This window comes from Ailuropoda melanoleuca, chromosome 19 (assembly GCF_002007445.2).
Source record: "Ailuropoda melanoleuca isolate Jingjing chromosome 19, ASM200744v2, whole genome shotgun sequence".
In the NCBI taxonomy this organism is placed as follows: Eukaryota; Metazoa; Chordata; class Mammalia; order Carnivora; family Ursidae; genus Ailuropoda; species Ailuropoda melanoleuca.
In genome coordinates, this window is record NC_048236.1 from 8,599,215 (window position 1) to 8,606,525 (window position 7,311).

Below are 7,311 nucleotides of genomic sequence, written 5' to 3' on the forward strand. Positions count from 1 at the left end.
TTAAGAGCACAAGGAACATTCACCAAGGTAAGAATATTCTGAGCTGTAAAACAAATTTCAACAAATTTAGAAGTATTTAAATCATGCAAAGTATATTTTCTAGCCACAACAGAATTAAATCATTAATTAAAACCAGAAATATTACTAGAAATCCCCATATGTTTGGAAATTAACAACACATTTCTGTATGTTTCATAGGTTAAAGAAGACACAGATAATTTAGAATATATTTTTAATTGATGAAAAATAAAATCAGCGTATGTGGGATACATTAAAGCAACGCTTAAGAGAGAAATTTATAGCATGAAATACTTGTATTAAAAACAAAGAGGTCTCGGGGCACCTGGGTGGCTCAGAGTGTCCAGTTCTTGGTTTCAGCTCAGGTCATGATCTCAGGGTCATGAGACTGAGCCCTGCATAGGGCTCTGCACTCAGCTCGGAGTCCGCTTGGGATTCTCTCTTTCCCTCTCCCTTTGCCCCTCCCCCTGCTCTTTCATTCTCTCTGTCTCTCAAATAAACAATTAAATAAAATATTTTTTTAAATAAATAAAAACAAAGAGGTCCCAAACCAATGACTTAGCTTCCATGTTCATAAACCAGAAAAAAAAGAGAAAACTAAACCCAAAGCAAGCACAAAGGAAGGAAATACTAAAGAGAAAAAAGTGGGCTCAACAGGGTTACCTTCGTAGATAAAGCTGAAATCAAGGAATTGACTAGGCTGGGCTCTTACCTGAAGTCTCTGGGAAGGAACTCCCTGGCAGCCCATTCAAGACATTGGCAGAACTCCGTTCTTTGAGATTAGGTCTGAGGTCCCTGATTCCTTGCTGGCCGTCACTGAAAGTTTTTCACAGCTCCTGGAGACTACCCACATTTCTTCTCACAGGAGCCCCCTCCATCTTCAAACCAGCAATGATGCAGAGTCCTTCCAATGCTTCAAATATGCTTCAGTTTCTGCTAACAGCCAGTGAAAACCATTCTGCTCTCAAAGGGCGCACATGTTTAGGACAGTCCCACCCAGATAATCTCCCTATCGTAAGATCACTGATTAATAATCTTAATTATATCCGCAAAATCCCTTTTGCCATATAACAATATAATCAAGGGAATGACCCTCATATTCACAGGGAAGGAAATTCAAGTTCTGCAAACCACCAGTGAATATTATGAACAATTATATATATACCCGTAACTTTGACAACTTAGATGAACTGAATAAATTCCTTAAAGACATAAAGCACTTGAGGCACCTGAGTGGCTCAGTCTGTTAAACATGTGACTCTTGATTTCGGCTCAGGTCATGATCTCAGGGTGTGGGATGGAGCCCCGCCTCAGGCTCTGAACTCAGCACAAAGTTTGCTTCTCCCTCTCTCTCCCTCTGCTCCTCCCCCTACTCTTTCTTTTTCTTTCTCAAATAAATAAAATCTTTTTTAAAAATTTAGTGGAATTTTTTTTATCAAAATCAATATGCTAATTCTACAATTTATATGGAAAGGTAAAATCTGGAAAAGTCACAATTTTGTGAAAAATAACAAAACTGGAAAACTCACACTACCTCATTTATTTACTATAAAGCTGGATTAATCAAGGCATAGTGATACTGGAGAAAGGACAGACACAGATCAATGAAACAAAATGGAGTCCAGAGATAGGGCCACACATATTTGGCCAACTGATAGCTTTATAAAGGTACAAAGGCAATTTAATGGAGAATTGATAGCCTTTCCAATAAATGGTCTTGGAAAAACTGGATATCCCTACACCAGAAAAATGAACCATGTACAATTACTCAGATATTTTATACAAAATAATTCAAAATGGATTATAGAGCTAATTATGAAATCTAAAACTATAAATGTTTAAAACAGAGAAAAAAATATTTATGACCTCGGGTTGAGAAAAGAGTTCTTAGATATAGGACCAAATCCATTAAAAACAATCCATTAAAAAAAATCAATAATTGTACTTCATCAAAATTAAGGGCTGCTCTCTGAAAGATACTGTGAAAAAACTGAAAAGACAAGTTATGGACTGGGATAAAATATTTGCAAATCACATATCTGATAAAGGACTTATATCCAGAATATATAAAGATCTCTCAAAATTTGATAGATTTAAACAGCTACTTTACCAGAGAAGTTACACAGAATATAAATAAGCATATGAAAAGAGGTTCAACAAAATGAGTCATGGGGGAAATACAAATCGAAACCACAATGGGATGCTACCATTACACACCTATTAGAATGGGGGATGGGGGGAGCAGCATTACAGAGGAACTGGAACTCTCATATATTTCTTGTAGGAATGCAACATACAACCACTTTAGAAAATAATTTTGTATTTTCTTATAAAGTTAACCAAATCGTTACCATAACAACCCAACAATCCTATTCCTTGATAGTTACCCAAGTGAAATAAAACTTTAAGTTCACACAAAATTCTGAATGTAAATATTTATAGAGGCTTTCTTCATAATCATCAATGACTGGAAACAATCCACATTTCTCTCAACTGAAGACTGGATAAAGAGACTATGGAATATTCATTTGAAGGTATACAACTCAGCAATGAAAAGGAACAAACAAAAAAAACTGGATGTATCTCGAATGTGTTATGAAAGAAATGTGAAAGTGAAAGAAGCCAGATTCAAAAAGCTAATGCATGCTTTTCATTTATAGGACATCCTGGAAAGGGAAAAACCATACTGATGAAAACCATTATCAATGCCCGGGGCTGGGGTGGACGGTGGGTTTTGATGACAAAGGGGTAAGGGGAACTTTGTGGGATAATGGAACTGTCTGTATCTCGACTGTAGTGGTGTTTACATTATTACTACATACACTTGTTAGAATTGTATACTAAAGTAAGTATAATATGTGTCCCAATAAGTGTATAATATTGTGTATCAATAAAACCTGAATACAAATAAAAAAGAAATCTATCCTCCTGTAAACATCAATTGAGAGACAAATCCTTTGCAAAATTATGAAGTCAGTAATTTATATTCAACCTCTCACGCCTACCTTTTAAATTCCTTTTCCCCAGTTAGTAAGAATCTGTGATATTCCCCCACCTCTATTCAGCAATCCTCCCAGGCTTGTGTCCCAGGGAGGTTCTGTTGGTGAACTTTCCTCCCCTGAGTCAGCACCAGCAATCTCCTTTCCTGATCCCTAAGGAGTCAGTTAGTTCTTAGACTCCAATGCCATCACTCAAATACCTGACTCCCAAATCACTCTCAGGCCCAGGATGAGAATTTTTTCAGACACGAGGTCTTTCCTTGGAAGTCCTCAAATGATATCATACAAGCAGTCATAAGACTGGTTTTGTAGCAACTTTAAGAACGAGCGCTGCAAAGAGGAGTTTCTACCGCAAATAACTCCTCACCAGGAGCCCCTTTTATCCAACCCAGATTTCTCTTTTCTGTAGTTCTTTAATCCAAATTCTCATTTGCTTAAATCCTCCAGGCTCAAACAGATCTGGGTTAAAAATCCCAGCTTTGCTCTTTGGAGCTGTGTGTCTTTGGGTAAACTACTTTTCTTCTCTGTTTTGGTTTCCTCATATTTAAAAGAGGGAAATGAATCACGTCTTCCTCACACAGACTTTGTGGAGATTGGATGAGATAATGCGCTGAGCACAGGAACTGATACGAAGTGAACTGGTAACTGTAACTTCTACACTGTTACCATTAGCAACACTCGCTCTGATTACGCACCAAACTGGTAGCTACAGAAAGGCACATTATCTACGCGACTTACGAAGCGAAGATGAAGATATTCACTCTGTGAAAACAATTTAAAGAGACTAAATTCTGGTTTCTAAAAGGGCTGCTCTCTAGTATATGTGAAACAGCAGTAATAACTGTGTATTGTGACTTACTCTAAGGCACCCTTCATTGGTAACTAAATGCCACACTTGCAAATGTTACACCATAGAATGACATTTTGCCCACTTCAAATATCGAAGCTAGTATGACCCTAATTATCACAAATACTTGAATGGTCTCATTCTCTTCATGCACAGAAATTTGGTTAGCCCTCCCCAAAAAGAAAAAATGACAGCCAGAATAGCCGTGAATTTCGTTACTATTTCAATAATTATCTTGGGAACGCAGAACTATGCTCTCAGTCCAGCAACCGGAGGCCACTGCTAAGAGTGACTATGGCAACCACGTTGGTGCCCCGATCCTGACAACTTTAACAGGAGACATTATGACAGGAGGTGTCAGGACGTACCGTTGCCACAGACACTCTTAGAGACAGCTAGTGGTTGCTTGGTAACCTGATCTCCTGTATGGGGTTAGCACAAGATGAAGTGAGGAGCTAATGAGGGCTGACATGAGTTCATACTTACTTGAAAGAGGGAGAGAGGGTATGATGCAGCCAGACATTTCCAAGAACGAAAAGAGCTCAAAACCCATTATATCCTCAGAGATTATGTTATAATTTCTTCCAGCATCACTTGTAAAGCACACCTGACATTTTACTAGTGAAAGGAGCAACTTACAAAATTAATTTTTTTAAAGGTAATCAGAAAGACTGAGTGCATTGCCAATGAGGTGACACAATCTTTTTTTTTTTAAGATTTTTTAAATTTATTCATTTGAAAGAGAGCAAAGGACAGCATCAACAGGGGGGAGAGGCAGAGGGAGAAGCAGACTCCCCGCTGAGCAGGGAGCCCGATGCGGGACTCGATCCCAGGACCCTGAGATCATTACCTGAGCTGAAGGCAGATGCTTAACTGACTGAGCCACCCAGGCACCCCAAATTAATTTCTACCAAGTAATTTTATATTAATTATTCTCTACAAATTCTGGATGATTGCAATAATTCACTCAGTAGCACCTACTATTAATTACTGATTGACTCTCCTGAGTAGTACAACTTATTAAATCTTATTTGTAAAAACAATAGAGTGGTATCAACAAGGAGTGTTGGATAGCCCTTGATTAATGAGGGAGTCTAATCATGACTGAATCCAGGGCAGTGTTCTTTCCCTATTTAAATCTATTTGGTTGTATCATATTGCAATTTAAATAGCACCACTAAGAGTCAGCCCCATAAAAATCATTTTTTTAGTAAAGAGAAATTAACAAATCCTTTTAAGAATATTAACTGTCATTAGTAACCTAACATAGACCAAAATCACAATCCCCTACAGTTCTTTATAACATAATACAAGCATGCTTAAAAAAAATGTTTCTTGGGACACAGGTAGCACAGCCACCTAAAGCCTCCGACTCCTGTTTCAGCTAAGGTCGTTTTCTCGGGGTCTTGAGATCCAGCCCGTGGCAGGCTCCATGCTCAGTGGGGAGTCTGCTTAAGATTTTCTCTCTCTCTGCCCCTGCCTCCTCCCTCTCTCTCAAATAAATAAATAAATATTTTCGAAAAGAGTTACTTTTCCTTCCTGGAAATATATTTTTGTTTTATTGAATCTTTCTCATTGCTAATTTTACAATGAATCTGTAAAATTGTATTACATAATATTTCTACCATCCTTACCTTATTCTAGGGCTTCAGTGATCCTTAATCGATCTCAGGAATCCTGGGAAGTAATTGCAAAAGACCAAGTTACAGGGCTTGGAGAAGAGAGGTAGATAAATGATTAGAAGTCGGATTACTTCAAAAAGATAGTCCTGGCAACAAAGCCAATAGTATTTCTAAAAGAAGGAAAGGAGAAATGAATACACTAAGGCCACCATTGCCTAAACTGGGGGGGCGGGGGGATGTGAAGTTGCTGTCATGAATTAGTTTACTAGACCCTGTTCACACGGAGCTTGAGAAGGGACTACAAATAGTAGACATGTCAGAACCAAAATCATTTAAATGACAAATGGAAAATATTTTTATAACTATCCATGCAGTTATTCATGAAATAGTTATTGAGCTACTACCATGGGCCAGGCACTGAATATAGAGTTGCATTTTAAAAACGGAGTCTATAGACAATCTTATTTTAGTATCTTGGAATAGATTTACTTTATAGACAGTGAACCTACAGAAGAAAATCAGTGACTTTTCGTCCTCTAAAAATTGCACGCATTATATATGCTGGTTATATATCCGATTTTCCTCAGACTTAATCCTCACACATCCCCTGTTCAATTCTGTAACTCACGGGACCTGACTGAGATACAGACTGGGCTTTCAGCCTCTGTCAGCTGGCTGCCAGCCTGATGATGCCAATGGGAGGCTGTTTAGGGCTCCTGGCACCAATTCCAATGTAGGGGTTGGGGTTCCCCACACCAACAAGCAATTCTCAGAACACCAACAGGGTGTCCAAAAATTCAACTCAATTCTGGCACTATCTATCTGGGGAGCACATCGGATTCCACAGCTGAAGGCTCAGTCTTGCAAAACTGCCCCCCCCCCCGTGCCTTGCCAATTCATATGTCACTAGCCGGCCCACACTGTTACCTGTGCTTCTAACCAACTGGCTACAAATTAGAGGTTCCAAGGACCCCCTCCAATGCAGGTCCAAGTTGTTAGCTGTACTTCTGATCGACTGGCTATAAATTCGAGGTTCCCACAATCCCCTCCTCAGCTTTAATTAATTTGCTAGCCTGGCTCACAGAACTCAGAAAAATGTTTTCACTTACCAGATTACCAGTTTATTACAAGAGGATATAAGTCAGGATCAGCCAGATGTAAGAGACGCACAAGTCAAGGACTGGGGAAGGCAGGTGGAGCTTCCAGGACCTTGGATTGCCACTCTCCCAGACCCCCCTAGGGTTCACCAACCCAGAGGCTCTCCTCTTGGGCTTTTACGGAGGCTTTATTGCATAGTCATAGAATTAAATCATTCACCATTGGTGGTTGAATCAACCTCCCTCCCTCTTCATCCCCAGAGGTCAGGGTGTGGGACTGAACTTTCCAACTCTCTGATCACATGGTTGGGTCTCCTGGCAACCAACCCTATCCTTAGGTGGGGTTCCTAGTGACCTCATTAACATAACAAAAACACCTTTTTAACTCTCCTCAATGAGAAAATTCCAATGTTTTAGGAGCTCTGTGTCAGAAATGGGGAGGAAAACCAAATATACATCTCTTAGTATAAATCAGAATATGACAGAGGCAATAGTGAAAAATGGACGGCAGGAGGAAGGAAGAAGCCAGGGTTTTTCTCTGTGTGACTATCTTCTGCCTCAGTCTCCACATGGTTCCAGTTTAAATAGGGTGACTTCAGCCCCTGAGTTTATTAGTGAACATCACCCCACTGTCCTTTGTCTCCAGCCTGAGGGTGGAGGTGATAGTACACTGCTGCTAATTAATGGAAGACCTCAGCATCCCCTGTCTCTAGTGCTTCCCCCACCTG

The 7,311-nt window shown here is 39.5% G+C and overlaps 1 long non-coding RNA gene across 1 annotated transcript; it reads right to left on the minus strand.

Moving 5' to 3' along the window:
• Window positions 1-736: 736 nt before the first annotated feature.
• LOC117797143 lies at window positions 737-6,730 on the minus strand. Its single transcript, XR_004622029.1, has 3 exons — window positions 6,596-6,730; window positions 5,499-5,541; window positions 737-954 (listed from the first exon to the last, which is right to left on the minus strand). It is a non-coding gene; the product is annotated as an uncharacterized LOC117797143 (long non-coding RNA).
• Window positions 6,731-7,311: the final 581 nt, after the last annotated feature.